The sequence below is a fragment of the Condylura cristata genome, unplaced genomic scaffold (assembly GCF_000260355.1).
Source record: "Condylura cristata isolate star-nosed mole 26May11 unplaced genomic scaffold, ConCri1.0 scaffold00036, whole genome shotgun sequence".
In the NCBI taxonomy this organism is placed as follows: Eukaryota; Metazoa; Chordata; class Mammalia; order Eulipotyphla; family Talpidae; genus Condylura; species Condylura cristata.
In genome coordinates, this window is record NW_004567137.1 from 5,163,777 (window position 1) to 5,185,397 (window position 21,621).

Sequence of the window (21,621 nt, forward strand, 5' to 3'; positions counted from 1 at the left end):
GTGAATTTGAGAGAGAAAGTGATCCCTGCATTTCAGGATATTTAGCAGAAATCTTGATTTCCATCCACGAGATGCCAGTAGCACACTCCCACCCCCCTAGAGTTGTGGCAGACAAAATTGTCTCCAGACTTTCCCTAAGGTCTTGGGAGTGGGGGTTGGGGGTGGGAAGATCTATCTCTGCTGAGAAGCACTGGGGAGTAGTTAATAACTATATAAGCCTTGATAATCCTTCAAAGTATATTTGTGATATTCCTTATATAACTAAAAGTCATCAAAAAGTTTATCTTTAGCTCTCTGTTGGATGACAGGAAAAATATATATTTTAGAAAGCTCTAGATTCTAGTCACTGAAGGTTTTATTTTAATTGCAACTTCTCATGTGGTAAATGTCAGAAATTTAGATATAAGGAATGCTTTGTATTCCTCTGATGCTAGAAAAATAAGTGATTGAATATCATTATTTTATGAATTATTTGCCTAATTATCTAGTCAATTTTGATAGGTCCTCTGACATGGTCCCTTAAACCAATAGTAAAGTGATAGTTTCTCCAGCACTCTGCACAGGACAGTAAGCTGAATAGCCTAGCAAAATAGGAAATTGGCCTGATTGTCCATGGTTAGATTTGTTTTACCTGTGGAGAACCAAAGCTGGCAATGAATTGAGAGCCTATGAAATGACAAAAGTCTCCCAAAAGATTGTTCTCTGTAATTTGGAGAACAAGTTGTATCTTTCCTTTATCTTTTTGACTGTATTTTCCTAAATAATAATCATAACATGAGCTGTCGTCCTTTGATGTGTTCATAATTGAACATACTGGAAACGCTGCCTATGTTCTCCAGCTTGTTCTTTCTAGGGATCTATTTTAAACATCTATCTGATTATTTAATGCCAAGTATGCATATAGGCCTTCCTTGTGCTGGCTCCATCATATCCAAAAGGGATCAAATAGCACAGCTGACAGTTCTGTCTATTGCATTCACATATTCAATGTTTTCAATTCAAAAACTTCTAAATTTTACCAGCTAGGTAGGACGTTCCAGAAAACCCAGGGTTATGGGTGATTGGCTGCCTGGCCTCAGCTCTCTCAGACTAAAGTTTGCTTATGCAGTGGAATGTTGCAACTGTATTCGGCACTGGCACCTTTATTGTTTTTCCATTTTCACAATTACTTTTTGATCCCTTAGTTCTGTAGTTTCGACTTGCCTCCACTTATCATAATTTTACTCCTTTTGGGAGTATATTATTCTCCTTTTGGGGGTATACTTTTTTCCTACTAATTGTTCTTCATATTTGCTTTGTCATCATAATTTCATGTATTTTTTATCATTTTTATTTTTGAATGTAAATTCTTAGTGTATTTTATATACTTTTATTGTAATTCACATGTGTAGTTAGATTCTGTGAAAACTTTTTGTTCTTATTCTGTTTCTTTGTATTGATTTTAAATATTAATTTGTTCATATCTTTGGGAGACTATTGTATTTTTCTATTGTATTCCACCTTTTGCTTTTAAATAATGCTAGACAAAAGAGGAACAGCTATAAAATCTATGCTCAAAGAAACAATTTCTGAATGTTTTGCTCCTTCAATCCCCTAAAGACTACTCAAGTGTCAGAAACTCAACAGCTTACAGGGTCAGACAGAACTGGTGAGGACTGAGTTGAGCCCAAGAGTTTGTGTCTGTCAGATGGGCAACTTCCATTTAGTACCAGGAGATTGCTGCCATGTGGAAGGATGGTTTAGCATTGCCAGATCGTCCAAGTTTGCAAAAGGTGTCAGAAATATGAATTCTCTCAATTTGTAAAAATGGAAAATACTTTGGAAATTGTTAATACTATGTAGGTCAAATAAAATACCAGACAGTGGTATCTAGCTACTTCTTAAATCTATTACATAGGACATTAAAGTTAGAGGATATCTCCATCCAATGCAATAGTTAATTAAAAGGTTCACTCTTCTCAAGTCACTCTTCGAGTCAGAAATTAGAAATATTTAGGTGTTTCTATGTACCAGGGAAATTCTCTAGCAGTTATAATCTTCATGACTACAATTCTTCTTTCTTTTAGGAATAAAAGAGATTTTTTTTTTAATTTTGGATATTTGTATCTTGAAGATATTATTAAATTTCTCTGTATACATTTTTATCAGCATATGTGATCCTGTGTTAGTTGCTATTTTGATTTTTTATATTGTTTGTAGAATTTTTTGTTAAATATCAAGGAAATTCTGAGAATTATCCCCAAATTATCTTAAGCCAGAAAAATTAGAAAAAGGCTTTAAGAATTTTAGAGGGTATTGTCTAAGTAGGATTTTGTATCCATAGAGAAGTGAGAATTGTTGAAAGAAGTCTAAATTAATTATTTTTGGAGAAAATAAAATAATATTATTTGCATGATATATTAGTAGACAGAAAAAAAAATCAGACAAGGTGAATGAAAGCAGGATGAATTTAATTTAATATGTCATAGAAAGTGATTCTTCCTAGGTTGATTTGCAGACTTGTGCAGAAAGTTTAAAGAGAATTATGAAATCCAAAAGGGAGTAGTTATCTGAAATGACTTGTATTTCAGATTCAGTACTGTTTTAGGAACAATACAGGACAGTCATATTGAAAGTAAATTGATGGTTTCTTCAATACTTTGACATATGTTACATCATTTAACACTTAAAACATCTCTATAGTGTAATCAGGAGAATTGTTATCTCCATGGAAACTGAGACCATGGAGATTAAACAATGTTTCCTAAGACACAGAATTGGCTTTAGATGTCAAGAATATACCTTTACACCCTTTCTTTGCTAGCCTGTCATGCTCTTCTGCTGTTCAGCCATATCATCACTGGTCATTAATATGACTTATAATCTTATTTTAAATTAATATTTTTCTGATTAATATGAAATGTACTGGGGTGCCCCTTATCCTGTGTTGTTCACTTCAGGGTGGAAATTTGTTTTTTGTTTTTTTTTCCTGGTTAGCAAGTATAAGCAGCTAATGGTAAACCTCTAACCCACTCTCCCTTTTGATTATTTTGTATTTCCAATTGGTTGAACTATATGCTTAAGAATTTTTCTCTTAGAGTTGAGTTTGTGGTTGAGCTTATTAAATCTAAACCTTTCATATTAAAGAAATGAGAAGTAAGGGAAGCCATCCTAAAACATAATCCTGGGGATTTTCTTGTTTCATCCATTTGTAGTTTCCACTGATTTAAACATATGACTTGGAAACAGAAATTTAAGCCTTGTCATTGAGCTTTAAAAATAGTTCTAGGTAGCCATTGTCAGCTTAAATAAGAAGGGGCATAGAAGCCATCAGCCCCTCTCAAGAACAGCTTGTTTCATCCCACTGGTGTACATCACAGAAAGAGTTCAAACACAAAGCAGTGAGAGATAGGACTTCCGCTCCATGTAACTGAGTATTTAGATATATGGAGAAGTCCCGGAGTTGAATTGTGCAAAAACACAGAATGCAAAATGAATGTGAGGTTCTTCAGGAATCAGCTTTTGTGACTCTGTAATTCATTGGATTTTCAACGTATTGGTTTCTATTTATATCGTGTCAAAAAATCGGCAAGAACAAGAGGTCAATTTCATGATTGTGCACTTTAGCTATTGGTATAATATTTATGCATATTTATAGATAACTTACCCTGAGACCCCTAAAAATTGCAAGATTTGAGTTCCATGTCAAGGCTGACTGTGATGGAGAACTGAGCTAAACAGATTTATTACTCCTGGGACAGTATGGCTTTGTTTTCTTTCCAATCTTTGTTTTTATCATCTTCCAGCTTGAACCCTGTACCAGAGAGTGACAACTCAGACAATTAGTCCTTTTTCATTCACTCCATCCAGTTCTCTCTCCTTATCCTTAGCTTCCCTCTTTCTTCAGCCAGTAACATTCTTCCTGGGAGTAAACAGTAGGTGTTCCACATATGAGCTCTGTGCCTTGGTACACTGGGCTTGGGTGTGTTCTCTCTGCTGTTCCCTGGCCATAAATTAATTAAAAGTAGACAGGAGCCACAGAAATAGAAAGTTCTCCCTTTTCTCCCCCACCCTTCTTTCTTTTTCTCTGCGTAAATAGCTAGTTCCTTTGTCCCTGGCTGCACTATTTCATTTCTGCCATCATTGTCCTCATTGTTCTCTGAAACAGGGGGGGTCTGGGCCAAGAGCAGCAAGGTCTCAGCTAATGACGGGAAGTCTTTAAAGTTTGCGCTGCATTTCATCTTCTCTGTGGGAGTTTTAGGACGTATCCAGTGTTTGATCCCCACCGCGCAACTTTGCTTCTAGTTAATTAACAGATCCCCCATTACACACTCTCATCTGGAAGCACATGGGAGGCCTATTGGGAGGTAATTCAAGGCCAATCTGAGTGATGGCAGGAATTAGAGAAATCAGTTGTTTTAGGGCTAATGTTCAGGAAATAAAGATGTCCCATTTTAGAGTCACATTTGGAATTTTTGATTTTTGTTCTTTGCTATTAAAAAAAAAAAAAGACAAGATAAAGGAATTGTTTTGTCCCCATAATCTTACCGTGACTGTTCAGGGCAGTTTGAACTTAGGACTCTATCACCGCCTGGAAGAAAAACAAAAAGGGATAAAAGAAGACAGACTATATTTTGAGATGTAGTAATGTTAACAAGAATTTTGTTCTTCCTTTTATTGCTAGCAATCCCTTCCTGCCCAGCCCATTAGCCAGGTCACAACTGCCCACAGTCAAGCTTCCAGGGCAGAAGAAGCAGAATAGCTGGCAAGGGACAGCTCAGTGGCAGCTCATTTCATAGTCAAGGCTGACTCCTACTTTGTTCCTGTGCTGTTGCTTTTGTTCCAAGAGTGTCAAAGTGATTTGCAAATAATAAATAGTAGCATCGGTATTAGGATCCCTTTCTCATCTAGCTTCTTGCCAGATGAACATTGCAAAACGAAGCCAATGTGCCCGAAGGTAAAGGTGGCAGATGAATTGCCAGGAGCGGAGCCCCCTTGGGTCAGCGGCTGTCTGAGGTCACAGGTGGCCCCAGTTTTTGATGGCATTGAAAGGAGAATGCCTCCTTTCGATTTCTTATCCTTCTGTAGTTTCCCCAGCCCTATGAGCAATGACCCCCTTTATCTAATGAATTAGGAGCTACTCCTGCCTTGCAATTCTCAGTTCGACACTTGGCAATGAGAATCAAACCGGGGCTATTTAGTGCAGCAGTAAATGGCCCGCCACATTAGCCCCCTGGCATGCTAAGCTATTAGGTTGTTTTACTGTTGTTAAAGTTACATTTGTTAGGTGGAGTTGCTGCCCTTCCATACAAGCTCAGCAGTGCCTGATGCTGGTGGAGGCAGCACGTGTACAGAACGTGTGTCTCCAGGACCCAGCGGGCAGGCAGGGCGGCTGTGCTGCAGACAGGGAGCCTTCTTCTGTCTGACAAAGCAGGGACTTGGATGATGATGATTAAAAAAAAAGAGAGAGAGAAAAGAGGAAACTACTGGACAGTCATCATCATTGCCTTTACTAGGATTAAACTAATTACATGGGCTTGATTGACCATTAATTTTTAGCAGTTCGTAAGTGAGCCACTAATTGTTATAGTGCCATAGACATGGAAGGCCAGGGTGGGGTGAGGGGCTCAAAATAAGTCTGTGTAGCATTCTACACACCAGCATATACAGGAGCTGGGTATAAGCCATAGGAACCGAGAGATGGTCATAGAAATGAAGGCGGAATATTCAGGGTGCTTCAGTTGTGTGTGTGTGTGTGTATGTATGTATGGGGGGGGGGAATGAGAGACAGAGAGAGAGGATATTTCTGCAAAGAAAGGAAAATGCCAGCACTGTATAGTTTCAGGCAGCCAGCTTGCAGGGTTGAGTTGGCATTTGGTAACTGGGTAGCGGCTGCCAGTGTGTGTGTGGTGGGAGAAGAGGGAATAGACAACAAGAAAAACACATAGAGCTTAAAAAAAGATGTAAAATGATTCACTTCATGCCATATGGACAAAAATGTTGTCACAAAAATAAGGCCAAAAAATAGTGCCAGGTTAGACTTTTAGTTCAAAAACATATGTATAATCATCCCCATGAACATGAATTTTAATTAGTATTTTGATAGAGAGAAACCAGATATTTTTTTAACCTGCTCTGTTCTTGTTTTCTGTTCCTCTCCCAGTTTTAGCCTCCATTAAACATTCATATACTGTATGTTTTGTGTCTGTATGAGGAAAATGCCTTATCCCTGGATTGGTGGGAATGCAAACATCGTGGTTTTCTGTGGCTTCCCAGGGGGACACAAGCAGAAGCCTATCACTGGGAAACGGAGAGCTCTTTCATAGCCCCCAGACCCTTGGGAGGAAGGACAACATGGGCCTTTTCCCCTTGCCAGGGGTTCCCCAAGACCCTCGAAACCCACCAACACCTTTTCTCTCCGGGATGCCTTTGGAAAATGACTTGCTTAGCATGTGTACATACTACTATTTGAGAGAACAGTTTTAGGGAGAAATAAGATGAGATTAGATCATCTTAGATAGCATGAGTCTACAGAAAGTTTAAAAAATGGAACATTCAACTTATTGATAAAGAAACTTCATAAATGCTGATATAATCAGTTACACACCACATCCTTTTAAGCAGGATTGGAGATGACAATACTCATCAGGAAGAACTGTGCTGAATCATCTTCCTTTAGCAAAGCTCTTTCCCACCTTAAATGAGGTGCTTCGATTAATGCCCTGCATGTGATAATGAGATGATGATACAACAAGATCCTTAGATTAGCAATGATTTTGCTGCTTAGGGAGGGCATCCACACCCCAACATTTTTCCCCCCTAAAGGATAACAGGAGAATCAGATATTCGAATTAAATATAATTCATGTGAATAAAACACCTGATGTTAAAAATCAATCAAATCTTGGTGCAAAAGTGCTAACCTATTTCATATTCCTTATTAGAGTCCCTGAGCTTTCCTCTGAATATCAGTCGTACTTCAGTTTACTCTGAGGACCAGCGGAAAATCAATGACAGTTGTAGCAAAGGTCAATTTTACCTCCCTTTGGGATAGCTCAGCGATTTCTCTGACTTCTCTTTTGGGTAGACAGGAACACAACTGACCTCTTCTCTTCCTTCTTTCCACTGAGAAACTCTGGCATGTCCACTGATGTGGACTGCCACAGGCACTGGAGCACTTGGGGTGTCCACCCTCGTGATACTTGTGGTTTTTCTGGTGTGTTGTCTAACTGCCACTGTCCATCGTCCCTGACATCCTTAAATGGCAGGAAATATGTGATTAGACTTACGGTGACCCTGTCTTAAACCTACATCAGGAATGCAGCCAGGGTGGTCTCTGTTTGTCAATAGTAGTGGACAGAAGCCATTGCTAAGAACCCCCAACCATGCCCTCCCTGGTGGCACAGCTGTTTGGAAGGCTGCACTGTGAAGCTAAGCCAAGCGGTGGCCTCCTCAATGTGAGTTCGACCCCTGCCCCAGAGGTGACCCACATGGCGCAGAAGACCTCTCCTGACCCCACCCCTCAGTAGTGTACTTTATCAGTCTGCCTGTTCTGCTCCCCACTCTGTCTCTGGTGTATCCTCTCGCCCCTGCACCTTTAGCCTGTACCTCATTTCTGTATGCATAAATAAATAGATCTTAAAAAAAAAAAAAAAAAAGAACCCCCAACCACCTTCTCAACTCAAGCCTATCATTCCTGGAAAATGTTCCCCAGCTTTGGTGTCTGATCTCTCTTTGGCCCGTGGATTTATTTATGCATTTATTCAATCCAGTACTATTTCAAGCCTCCTAATTTTAAAGAAAGTTAAGATATTTATCTGCAAGATTATTTTCTTAGTGCTATGTTTTTAGGGTTTCTAGCTTAGTTTATGGTATCAAAAAATCTTGGGAGTAAAGAAAATTTTAGAAAGATCCTAAAATGTGTTTTCTTCTTCTTGTTGCTATCAATCAGGACTATTTTGAAATTACTTTACTCACATAGATCCAGATTCAATCTGGAATAAATTTAAACTTTACCCAAAGTATCAAAGGTAATCTAGGCTTCTCTCTCCTACTCTTTTGGATCAGAAATGTGCAGATGTGCAGTAACTGGTATTAACTCAAGAAGACTAAGGCAGTCTTCTTACCCACCAATAGTTTTTTGTTTTTTTTTTTAAGAAACAAATGAGGTTTTTTTTTTTTTTTAAGATTTATTTTATTTGTGCATACAGAACTGGGGTACAGGCCAGAGGCTCAGGGGTGGCGAGAGGCTTCACCAGAGACAGAGTGGGGAGCAGAACAGGCAGATTGGCGATGTACACTGCTGAGGGGAGCAGCGGGCGGGTCAGGAGAGGTCTGCCGCACCATGTGGTCACCTCCGGGGCAGATGGAGATCGAACTCATGTGGAAGTGGCTTTAGCTTCTTAGTGCTGTGCTTTAACCCACTGTACTACCAGGGAGGACTCAAATGAGGTTTCTTAAACATCCTCATGGTGGTTATTAATTATAACATTATTTGCAATTGTAGAATATTAGAACTAACCTAAATACCCATCCATAAAAGTCTATTGAGGAAATTAAATATTATCATATAATAAAATATCATGTCATTATAAAAACAGATAATGAAGATGTCTGTGCACTAATTTGGAGACAGTTAGGTAAAATTTTTCAAAAACCTCAAAGGATATAGACAGTATACTCTATTTTGTATAAAAAAGACAGGCAAATAATAATAAGTACAGACGTGTGTATTTTTGCAAAAAAAAAAAAAGTAGAAAAGATAAGCCAGAATTAGTGAGAATAGTTAAGTATAATCTGGGGGTGAAGATAAAGAGAGGAGGTAGGGAATGTATGTCTGTCTTCTCACAATCATATTATATGTAGATTTTACTTCTGAACCATACAGATACCATATATTCCAAAAATAAAAATTGATCTACCAGGATGGGATCAATTTGATCTACCTAGATGATCTACTCTGTTCTAGATCTACTGAAAAACACAGAAGCAAGGGAGGACTTTTGGGGAGGGGCTGGAGGGGGCTTAACAGATTTAATATCTACAAAATTGCATTTATTTCTGGTACTTCCCATTACATTTAATCCATATGTCTTACTTTTCATTAACTCCCACAACTAAGACAAACCCCTTCTCCTTTGTCTCATGCTACTCCTTTTGATGTGAGAGGACAGCAAATAAGACTATTCATTTTTTTTTTCTGTTTGAAATAATTTTGATTCAATGTGATTTTCTACTGGCTATTATGGGAGATAGGGGAGGTAGAATCTGCATATTGCTTGCTTCCTAGCCATATTGTTTTCTGTCTAATTTTCATTTACTATGTCAACAGTATACTGAGAGTGTAACAAGCTTTTGAAGTTAACCCTTTGAGAGTCAAAAATATTTTTTTAGAATTATTTTAGAAAATGAAACATGACATAGAAAGGAAAAAGGTCTTAACATTGTTAATTTATTAGACTAATGGGTTTTCCAGTAATCCTAATTATTCAAGAAAGTTTGAAAATTGTTCTTAGTTTCTGTCCTGGATGATTGTAATTCAACACATTTATATAGCTCTTTTATGAAACAAGGTTGTGAAGATATACATCATTGAAAACTTGTTTTGTATTGAGCCTACATTCGTCAATGGGATGTTATTTATTTATTTATTTATTTATTTTTCGAAATGTCCCTATTTGGGGATGAGTAAAGAGAGGGTAAGCTTCACCTTCCATCTATTTGTTTTTTTAAAAAATTTATTTATATGCATACAGAATTGGGGTATAGGCCAGAGGTGCAGGGTCTGTGAGAGGATTCACTAGAGACAGAGAGGGGAGCAGAACAGGCAGATCGTCGAAGTACACTGCTGAAGGGAACAGCGGGCAGGTCAGGAGAGGTCTGCTGTGCCATGTGGTCACCTCCGAGGAAGGCGGGGATCCAACTCATGTGGAAGTGATTTTAGCTTCTTAGTACTGTATTTTAACCCACTGCACCACCAGGGAGGGTCGCACCTGTAGGTTTTAAGGACCATTGAGGGGACTGACTAAGCCTGAACAGCTTTGCAAAGTTTTAATTATAAGTCAATGATCACAAAACTCATGAGCAGGGCATCACTGAAACACCTCCCCCCAGGCTTTCCATCATGCTGTGACACACTGACAAAAATAATAGAGTAGAAACGTCAGTTCCCTTCTACCAAAAGCTATGAAATATAAGTGTTCCCAGCCAAAGAAGGCAAGATCTGGAACTTTTTTTAAAAATGTGGATATATAGATTAAATATGCAACCCTCCTGATAATGTTGGCTGATGAAATGATATTCACCAACTGTAATTCTGGCACAGAGACCCACATAGTGCCTGCACACAAGCACACATACACACAGACCCTCAGCTTATCCTTAATCATTTGCTATCTTATTTACATTTCATTTGCTAGAGTAAATTCTATCATTTGAACTTTTAAAAAATATATTTCAATATTACTTAGAGAGGAATAGGAAATAATGTGATTGGCTTTCAAATAGCTTATTACCATTCAAATACTCTCAAAATAAATTATATTAAAAAAAAAAAAACCTGTTTGGCTTCTGAAGCATTCTAAATGGAGACTTAGCCCTAAGTAATCAAAATTGCTTTAGTTGTGCAGAGCGGCATTAAAAGCCTTGTCCACTAATTGAGTGAAGCGGCACTACCGAAGCAGCCTTGTCCCCTCATTAGATGATCTTGCAGGCACTGTTTGTCATCCTGGGTTGCTGGGCTCCAACTAACGGGACTGCTGGCTCAAATTAACAGTAATTCATTATGACATGCTATGTCCTTCCAGTGAAACAGCGACGCGGAGCCGCAGATCATCTGCCTGTCACTGGTACTTCTCAGTCTCATTCCTTCCCACTTCAGTTCAAGCGACCACCTTTTGCCAGAACCTTTAGCGAACTGTGACCAGGCTTGAGACTGGACTGAGAGCTTGCATTCAGCCCTCTTGCTCTAATGTCATAGAGAGAAAGAGGGAATCCGACAAATCAGCTGGGCATCTATGCCACTGTCTGAAGAAAGCACAGTCATTCACATAGGCATGTGGGGTCCCAAATTCTTTAAGATGTACGTGCTTTCCCTGCATGTGCCCCTAGGGAATTTTAGTAGAAAATGTTGAGAACAAATGTTGATAGTGTGATGTAAGTCCAAGTGGCTAGAAGTTTTCTGATTATGTAATTTGGCTATTCAGCACCTCTGCAGGAAACTTCAGGTGGACATAGTAACCAGTGCTGCTCAAAGGCACTTTTCTACTCTTGCAAACAGACGGACGTCAGTTCTGGAGAAAGATTCCAAGAGTGATGCCACTGGATCCTTGCTCCTCACAAATCTCAACTGTATATTTCTGCCTATCAGTCTGTCGTGTTCATTCAGATCATTTGTTCTGCCCATGCGAGAATGACTCAACTCTCCTCATAAAGGGATCTGAATAATGTATGGATGCAGCTTTTTCCCTGAAAATCTTCCAGCGCTGTGAACATAGGAAAGGTTGTGCATATTGACCGGCTGGCTCCGCAGTGTTGGAAGTGGTGGTGCCTGGCAGTGGGTGGTTCTAGGCAGTGGTAGTGCCCACTGTTTTCCGCACGCTGAGCCTAATCTCGCTGTAGGCTGCCTACTCCAAGCAATATGGGCCTGGTGGGATTTTAACTGCACTAAAAGCCCGCCTACTCGCACACCACTTACTGTCTGACCTCTACAATTAGATTCATTCCTTTGGGTATTTAAAAAATAACTTTCTTGGCATAATCTAATTACTTCGAAGAGCTAATAGGTTACTATTAGTTATCAGTAATCATTTATTCCTTTGTCTAATGTTTATTTCTGTTCATCCTGCCCCTTCATAGAATATACTCAACAAAATGTGAAACTTCAGAATTAGTGTCCATTAGCTATCTTTGTAATGCCTTTGGATAATATGTAGCTATTTCTGCTTCTTTATAGTCCTTGTTACTGTCTCCTGATCCAGCACCTGCCTCCCTTATCCAGTCTGGTCTGTCCACAGTCCATTTTCACCATTTTAGTGATAACAAATTCAGCCATCTAGTTGATCTTTCCAAATACATGGAACTCTTCTATAACACCTGGCTTTTACTCACACTCATATCCAATTCATTGGTAAGTACTGTCTGTAGAAGAATATAGTTATTCCAAGTTCACTTTGGTTACTGTGGTTTAAGATAGTATTATATTACATAGGTTATACCTTTTCGCTTACCACCAATCTAGGTAATTTTGGAAATAAATGGGGCATTTCTGGTTGTCAGAGCTCTGGTTATTACTACTGGCATTTAATGAGTAGAACTTAGAGATGCTAAATGGTCTATTGTGCACTTTCCACACAGGAGGAAGAGAAGTTGTCTAAACTAAAATACTTCATGCTCAAAACAAAGAGGAGTTGGTTGCCTAACCCAAATGCCATTACCAACCCTAAGAGAAAATATTAAACCTATTAAAAACCTAAGGCATAGTCTGCTTCAAAAAGTAGATGTAAGATTTCCTTTTACCAAATGTTTTGTTTCCAAAATAGTTATGCACTTCTAACATACTATGTTACATTCTTGTCTTGCTTCACTCTCCAGATGCCAACTGCATGTGAGAGTTTTGTCTGTTTTGTTCACTGCTATTATCACATTTTTAGAACAGTATCTGGTAGGTAGTAGGTGCTCAACAAATAGCTTTTGAATGAATGAATTTAAACTTATAACAACAAGCAGTATTGCCTAAAAGCCAAGAAGACAGATTTGTTAATACATAACTAGTAAAGAGAAGAGTTTTCACATGTTCTCATGAATACTTTTACTCATTCTTCTACTATGTACTTTTTAAATTCCAAGTAAAATCAGGCAATGTTCTAGGAGCTAGAAGTAAGACAATGAGAAAACTGACAACATCGTACAGAAAACTCATATAAGAGATGGTAAACACTAGGCAGGGAAGAAAGAGGGTGACGTCTGTTTCTCCCGCTGTAACCAAATTAACTCATTTCCACAGGAGTATCAATTACTTTAGTTGCTAACTTAGCAAACTCTTGGGGGAAAAAATGAAGTGGTTGCTGATATATAGGTCTATTTTTAAGAGGTGTATGTGGTATATTGGAAGAAAATGGATTTTTGAAGTCTGGAATTCAAATCTCACTTCTGCCACATGCTCACCAGGTGGCCATGGGTCTTTTCTTTTTCTCCACATCCTTATTTGTTCAGTGCTACTGCACCTTCTTCAAGGGTTATAAAGTAATGAGCTGGCAAAATAAAGTATCTGCAGAGTTTTGGTTACTACACAGGAAGTGGACCTGGATAGGATGTCCCAGTGGGCATCTGTGTGCTGATGAGGAAGGCAGGGTGCCAACTCCAAATTTTTTTTTCTCTCCTAAAAGTCATTCTTAGAGATTTCAAAAATTTTGAAAGTATGCTTATGATTCCTAAGTTTAACAACCTGTATTCTGATTGATTACCAAATTATGGATTAAGAATTTCTATGCTATCCGCTCTCATAAAGTGGTAGGCTTTTGTTTTGTGGAAAAAATAATCTCTGAGGACTAATTTAGAAAGTGGAACTTCTTCCTATCATTTCTTTATTGGTATTTAATCTTGGCATACAATCAATGTTATCTACCAGGGATCATTTATCTACATGAGTGACTTTTTTGGTATTGTCTAGACATGGCTAGAAATTCAAGATAAATGTGTGTACTTTTCCTTTAAAAATGGATGCACAAAAACAGATAGGTGAGACAATAAGTGTGGCATATCTACACAATGGAATACTACTGAGCACTCAAAAAGATGAACTCATGCCATTTGTTGTAAAAAGAATGGAGCTGGAGAGGCTGATTAATGCTAAGTGAAATAAGTACAAAGAGAAAAATAATTTCAGATGGTGTCACTTATATGAGGAATATAAAGAAACCAGACACAGTCCAAAACTAGATCTTGAAATCTGACTATAGAACTGAGGTATAAGGGGAGAAATGAAGAAGGAGAGTTGAGCCCAAAGTGGACTATGGGTGCTTTGGTGATGGGAGTGCTAGGTGACATCATTGGAAGGTGGGCATCCTATACTTCCAAAATACAAACAATTAAAGCAAATGTTACCTCAACTGAAAAAAAAATAATAAAAAAATACAAAATAAAATAAAAAATGTGTATATGGTTGAGTTAATGGGCTTTTACTTCATAATATGTATTTTGGATAAAAAAATGGTTTGAATTATAAATTATATATCATATAATTCACTCATTTGAAACATGTGATTCTATTTTTTCCATCAATTCACAGATGTTCACTATCACCACAACCTAATTTAGAAAATTTTCAGCCCTCCAATTGTCCTTCCCTTAATTCTAACCAACCACTAATCTTCTTTATGTATTTATAGATTTCTAGACATTCTTTTTGTATGAAGATATATTTTCATTTCTCCTGTGTGCATATCAAGGGGTTAGACTTGCTAAGGCAAATGCTAACTCTACAAATAATCTTTTAGAATTTAGAGCACCAAGCTAATTTCCAAAATACTTGTACAATTTCCCATTCCCATTAGCAATATATGAAGGCTTCATATTCACTGTATCCTACCACACTTGTCATCTATTGTTGTTAAGTAGCCATCCTCATGGAAGCAAAATGGTATATTTTTCTTGCTTTCACTTTGCCTTTTTCTAATGGGTAATGACATTGAGCTTCTTGCATGTGCTAGCTGGTCATTGCTCTATCTTTCCTGGTGAAATGTCTGTTCATATTTTTAAATTGCATTTTTTGCAATATTTTTATAGTGCCATAGAGTTTATATGTTCTAGGCATAAGTCCCTTATCATACATATAATTCGCAAGCACTTTGTAGGTTGTCTCCCCTTTATTAATGGTGTACTTTGAATTTTGGTGTAGTCCAGTTTGTTTCTTTTTCTCCTTTGTCACTTCTTGGTGTTGTATATGAGAAACTATTGCCAACAGATCTTGACTAAATATAAGAGCTCTTATATATCCATGTATTTAGTCAAATCTTGACTAAATATAAGAGCTCTTACATATTCATAATCCTGTTTGTAGATATACCACATTCATTTTGAGTGAATGTTTTGCTTGGTGTTGAGGTAGAAGTCCAATCCATTCTTTTTTGTATGTGGATATCCGGTTCTTAAAAATTCTGTTATGTTCCAGTACTAATTATTTGATATCACCTGCATATCCTAGAATTTAATATAATCTGACACTATTAAGCATTAGTGTTGGGTCCCACAAGTTAAAGATCAAGGTCCCCAGAGGGACTGCCCTTATATTAGAAGCCAGCAGCACATTACTGCCTGGTTGAATTAAATGCAAGTTTGGGGGTTCTCACACACCCCTTCTCAATCAGTAATACACTAGAATGACACAGAACTCACAGAACTACAAACTTATTATTACTATTTTATTATAAAGTCTTGAAATGAACAGTCAGATAAAGAGATACAGAGAGCAAGTCTGGAAGGTGCTTGAGAGCTGGAGATTCAGACTTTGTGGAGTCAGGGCCTACCACCCTCTGCTACATCATCATACTCACCACCCAGGATGCTCCTGAGCTGGTTGTTTTATCAAGGTTTCACTACATAAACATGATTGCTTTCCTTCTCTAACCCTCCTCTCTCTCCAGAGGTTGGAAGAGTGAAGCCCTGAGAGTTCCAACACTCAAATCTTAAGTTTTTTTTTTTTTTTTTTTCTGACAACCTTCCTCTATCCTGATGTTTTGTCCTGCGTCACCTCCTAGCATAGGGAGGCTCACTTATCACTCAGGGAATTCCAAGGTTTGTTAAAGCCCAGTACCAAGAACAATAAACAAAGACAAAATTATCATTTTTGTCATATCACAACTATTCTTTACCCATTGACTTGTCTTGACAAGTATGTCAAAATCAATTGACCTTAAATGTCTGATTTATTTCTGTGCCATCCTTCTCAGTATGTATCCTTGTGACAGTATCACATTGCTTGATTAGTGTACTTTCACTTGGAGCTTTTAAGTTGGAAAGAGTTCATTCCCTTAACTTTCCTCTTTCACAGGATTGTTTTAAGTATATTAGACCCTTTTTTATTTCCCTGTAAATTTCAGGATCAGCTTGTCAGTTTCTGCAAAGAAAAAAAAAAGGGAAAAAAGTGGGTTGATTGTATTTGATCAATTTAGAGAATAATATCATTTTAAGAATGTTAAGTTTCCTGATCTGTGATGTAGGATGTCTTTCCAGATTTTTAGATATGTTTCCACTTTTTCAAAGACTTTTAGTTTTTTAAGTACAAGTCTTTCACTTATGTTATTAGAGATGTACTTAAACACATTATTCTTTTCTAGGTATAAATGGAGTCAATTTCTTAGCTTTCTTATCAGTATGTGTTTTGCTAGTATATAGAAATACAATCAATTTTTGTATATTGAGCAAGTATTCTTCAACCTTTCCCAATGTTCATTAGTTCCTATAGTTTTTAGTGAATTCATTAGGCTTTCTTAAATACAAATAATGTTATCTGTAAATAGAAATAGCTTATTGCTCCTTTCCCAGTTTGAGTATGTGTTTCTTTCTTTCTCTTTCCTAACAAACCTGACTATAACCTCCAATACAATGTTGAATAGAAATACTTAATCCTGATCTTAGGAGGAAAGAAGTTAGTTTTTCACCATTAAGTATGATAGTTTTTTTTTTTTTCACAGATTATCGTTATTAGGCTCAGTTCCTTCTACTGTTAATTTGTTGAGAGTTTTGTTGTTTGTTTGTTTTAAAGATTTATTTTTGTTTATTTATACATGAATAACTGGGGTGTAAACCTGAGGTATAAGGGGTGAGAGAATTCACCAGAGACATAGTAGAGAGGAAAATGGGTTGAGATACTAAAATACACTGCTGAGGGGCAGCCCGTGAAATAGGGGCCTAGGGTTCCATGTGGATTAGCTCTCTGAGTGGGCATTACACTTTTGTCACAGTAGCTAGAGATAGCTTGATGGAACTCAGACTTTAAGCCCTGCACCACCAGGAAGACCCCAGCCCTTTCTTTTTTTAAATCATGAAATGGTATTGGATTTTGAAAAACGATTTTTAGCATCTATAAAGATTACTTTTTAATTGTGTCTTTAATTTATTAGTTTCATTTACTATATTATTTGCTGTTTACATGTTAATCGAACTTGATGTTTCTAGGATAAATTCCATTCATTTTTGGTGTATAATTCCTTTTGCTGCTTTATGTGCTTTGAAAGAATTTCAGTTCTTCTGAAATCACCCACAGTTATGAGGTTCTTTAAAACTGAAGTTATACATATTCCCTGGTCCTAGATCACCTCTAAATTTCTGCTTCATGACATTAGAAGCATTAGACTAACATCCCAGAAGTAGAATTCTGTTATTAGGACTAAGTGTCATTAAAAAATCTTATTTAAAATACTACCTACATAATCTGGGTGATGATACAGGTATCTCTAGGACAAAAAAATTATGTAATATAAAATGTATATTTATTCAATTTTAACAAGCATATTGCAAGATCACAGAATCCATTCTGTGAATTAGTTTATCTATTCATAAATATTTTGAAATAGAACTTAATCCTGCTGGGAGCCAAAGTTTAAACAACTTTGTAAAAATTATTCAACTTTCCTTTGTAAAAATTATTCTACATCCATAAGTAAACCATAATATCACAATGGACTTGTTATGTTTATTGAATTTTAGGGATTTTGGATTCAGGACAAACATATAAATTCATTTTATAGATAAAGAAAAATTTAAGAGATTAGATAAATTTCTGCAGACCTGTAGATCTTCAGTCAGAGAACCTTTGATAAACCTTGCTCTTCAGGACACTGGAGTTTGAATCTGATCAAGTGACAGTATAAATAGGGTGTGGCTGCTTCTAATTTGCTAGGTTTTTTGTTGTTGAGAGAATTTGGAAACCTTTTATTTCAACAATTTATTGTCTTCCTACAAAGCAGTGCTTTGTTTTAATAAGTGGTTATATGCATCTAGTAGATTTTAGATTCATTAACATGTTTTGCAGTAAGTTGCATTGTTACCATGGACTAAAACATGGTTAGAATTGTTTTAGTAAAATTAGGCTGAGGTTGCTATAGACTACATATAAACTTGTTTGTGTGTGTGTGTGTGTGTGTGATAATATAATTTATATAATAATATAAATATTTTAAGTGATTTGATTGATCTAGCTCCATAATAATTTGCTCACCTTTATTACATTTCAATTGTTACTTTATTTGATTGTTATTTCAAAAATGTAGTTTTCAATGGTTTATTTAATATTCATTTTCTTCACATTAACTGGTGCAGTCCTCTAAGTCTGATGCTCTTGTATGTCTATGAATTTGGCCTAGAAAAACTTGCAATAAAATGGCTTAATACTTCTCCAACAGTTTCCATAAAAGTTTATTGAACTTTCTTTATGATATTTAAGTGTTTTCACCTAAATAGTTCAGGGGTCTCTTTGATTTTTCACTATATGTTTCTTGCCCCCTCCCTTTTTAGCATTGCAAGAAACAGATAATATCAAGGACATCAAGAGTGGGAGAGATTGGACTAGAAGACTCAGCAGGTCAGTACATTTTTATTGTATTTTCTGCTTATTTTTTTATTGTCAAATATAGCTTCTTACATTGCTTGCCCTTGTTTATTTCTTGTACATGCTTGCTTAGTATTGTTTTCAGTTTTACAAATAATGACTATACACCATTATGGAAAAAGTTGAGAATTTCAAATAATCCTTTTTGGGTGGGAAAGTAAAAAGTAATTTAAAGAAATTTCAGGATAGAAGAAAATTTCTACCTAAAAATTTATTTACTATTTTTTTATTATTCTAAGTACTACATAATCTGTTTTGAAATGAAGAGTTTTGGCAACTTTTTTTTTTTAGCACAAAATACTTAAGACATATACTATGTCATTAATTACATCATTTTAGTCAGAGAACACTTGGTTCTTGGACATCAGATTTCCTTCTCCTCCCTAGTCCTGGTCTTGACATTCCTCACTGTCAAAGTACGTGCTAACATTAATTTTAACTTACAGATGTTGAGTGCTAAATATAAAATAAGGTTAATTAAAATGATTTCTATGTAAATAAAAGACTCTGATAGATTATACTATGAACCTTTGTCAGCCATTTTGGAGGATCTGGGGTTGGCTAGAATCTTCAATGAGCTGGCACCCAGCTGTCCCCACTAACCTGAGGGGTTGAGTTCTGTGAGTGGGGTTCCATGTTCATCTCCTTCCCCTAGGTGTCTCCAACAGCAACTAGAAATGATTAAAGTCTCTATTATTGCTCTGTTATTTGGGAGCGCTGGGGGATTCTCTCCCCCTTCGTTACCCCTTGAGTGCTATGTCTTCTTCAGGTCTCCTAGAGTTGTTGTGGCCACTCCACATGCAGACTTCCTAGAGAGCTACTGCTGGTGGGCTTCGCAGTTTTCATCAAACACAGAGGTGCTCTTGTCTTTTAAGTTATGCTGCTCATAACTTTTCAAGTAAAATGACTTACTCAAAAGGGGGTAACACTTAAAATCTTCAGCCTGGATGTCTAGGTGTAGAGTCACATTCTTCTAGCATTAGTGTTTGGAACTATGCATATATTACTGGCATGAATGTTGACAGAAGATTGCCCTAGAGCTGTAAGGAAAGAGAAGTGTGTGTGTGTGTGTGTGTGTGTGTGCAATATGCTTAAGTCTCTGTTCTTAGTGAAATTTAATAAAATTCCTGCAAAAACCAAAACAAAACAAACAAACTAACTAAAAAAAACCCTGAATTTGGAATGCTATACCCAAGTATTTGGGTTTGTAAGTATGTTTAATTATTAACGAGAGACCCACCTTTGGGTGGCATGTTCTTAAGCAGTGTTTTGGTAGCAAACACCCCAAAACTTTCACTTTGTAATTATCATTGAGCTAACCATTAAAAATAATAATAATAATAAAGACAAAAGTGTGGGTCTTCTTGACATCCAACTATAATGGAAACACTGACATTAAATTGATTGACTTTCATTGTTTAGAAAGTCAAGAAGGAAGACATAACCACTTCATAGAAAGAGCTTCAATCAAATCTACCAATTCTTCAAATCTATATTGCCACCCAGTGTGACGTGAAATATTAGTAACAGAGCTAAATCTGTGTGTGTAACATGATGCAGGCCTCCTGAATTACATGCTGTTTTACATATTATGGATGAGAATTCATACAGGATACAACATTGTGCCATGCATAAAACATACCTTTCTCATTTGCCATCTTTACCAATTTATAATTTTATAATGAGTACAGTTGGTGATAATACTTTGCTTCGGAATGTGCTGATAGTCAAAGCAATCAACAACTTTTGAAATTTTTTCCACTGAGTTTCTCTAGAGATATCTACTGTTTCGGCTGTATAAAATGAAAAATGATTGTTCGTTCATTCATTCATTCATTTATTCATTCATGGGTGAATGAATGGGAGTCCCACTCTCTTGAAGCTTTCTTTTGAGGGGAGGTTAATGTGAAGTGGAGATTTTAGTATATATATTAATGGGGCTAAGAAAATACAGCAGAGTAAATAAAAGGACAACAGGACATTATTTCAGACATATGCCTAGGAAAGGCTGTCTCATAAGGAGAGCACAGACCTGAATGAAATGAGGAGGAAACATTTAGAAATCTTGAGTGGAGAGAGGTACCTTCAGGCGGAAGGACAAAATGTCAGGGGTGTGATTGTGTGTTGAAAGAATGTGAAAAAGGCAGTGTGGCAGGAAGAGACAACAGAATGGACAAGTAAGAGATGTTAATGGTGACAGTTGTGTGTGGTTCATTGCTGTTGGACTATGGTGGATCTTAATGATTCTGAGCGAGATGGGGATCATTAAATGAATGTAGCAGACCAGGAGCTTAACATGTGTAAGGGGCACTTAGGTTCATGGGTTGTTTAAGAGCATTTTCAAATTCTCTGTCTATACACAGCGTATAAATTATGCATAGAAAGATTTTAACTAGCAGTGATCACAGAAATATCTGATCAGGATATTGACTGATGATTGTGCTTAAGGAGCTACTGTGAGATACCACAGTTGTCATTTTTCTTTTCCATGTCCTTAATTTGCAGAATTCTTTTTCATTTAAGTCATGTTCTTTGACCTTATACAAAAATTTGTTGTTTTATAATATAGGCATTGATGATATTGATTTGTTGTATTTAAAACTTGTATGGTTAGTTGCTTTACACAGTTGAATTTCTCATTTGCTTATCATCTATAATTTCAACCTTGCAGAAATTACATAGCCTTGTAGAAATCTACAAACAAGTCTTGAATTGTAGCTTTGCAATTATATTTGCAAGGGAGGATGTCTGAATATTATTTTATGATTTTGGTGTATTAAATCATGATCTAAAGCACTCTTTAGAAGAATCAAATATGGAGTAGTTTAAGAAACACCAGTGTGGTAGGTTTAGAGGGCATGAACTACAGAACCAGATTTGAAATTTACCAACTGAATAATTATGAGTTCTTAACCTGTGCTTACCTGCCAAATGGTCAACATTGCTTCCCTAGCGACTGTGTCTCTGCAATCTCTTAATGTTTGTTAAGCCATTGTGCATTACTAGGCAGTAAATGAAATAGATTCAAGCAAGAGT

The 21,621-nt window shown here is 36.7% G+C and overlaps 1 protein-coding gene across 4 annotated transcripts in view; it reads left to right on the forward strand.

The window, feature by feature from the left end:
* The window catches only part of SOX5 (SRY (sex determining region Y)-box 5), a 695,778-nt gene that overhangs the window by 40,795 nt on the left and 633,362 nt on the right, over nt 1-21,621 (forward strand). For 3 of the 4 annotated variants that reach the window (XM_012732907.1, XM_012732908.1, XM_004693212.2), the window contains exon 2: nt 18,492-18,558. The exons of the other annotated variant lie outside the window; for it this stretch is intronic. The gene's annotated coding sequence lies outside the window, so the exon portion shown is untranslated. The remainder of the gene's footprint in view (nt 1-18,491; nt 18,559-21,621) is intronic. 4 annotated transcript variants of the gene reach the window in all.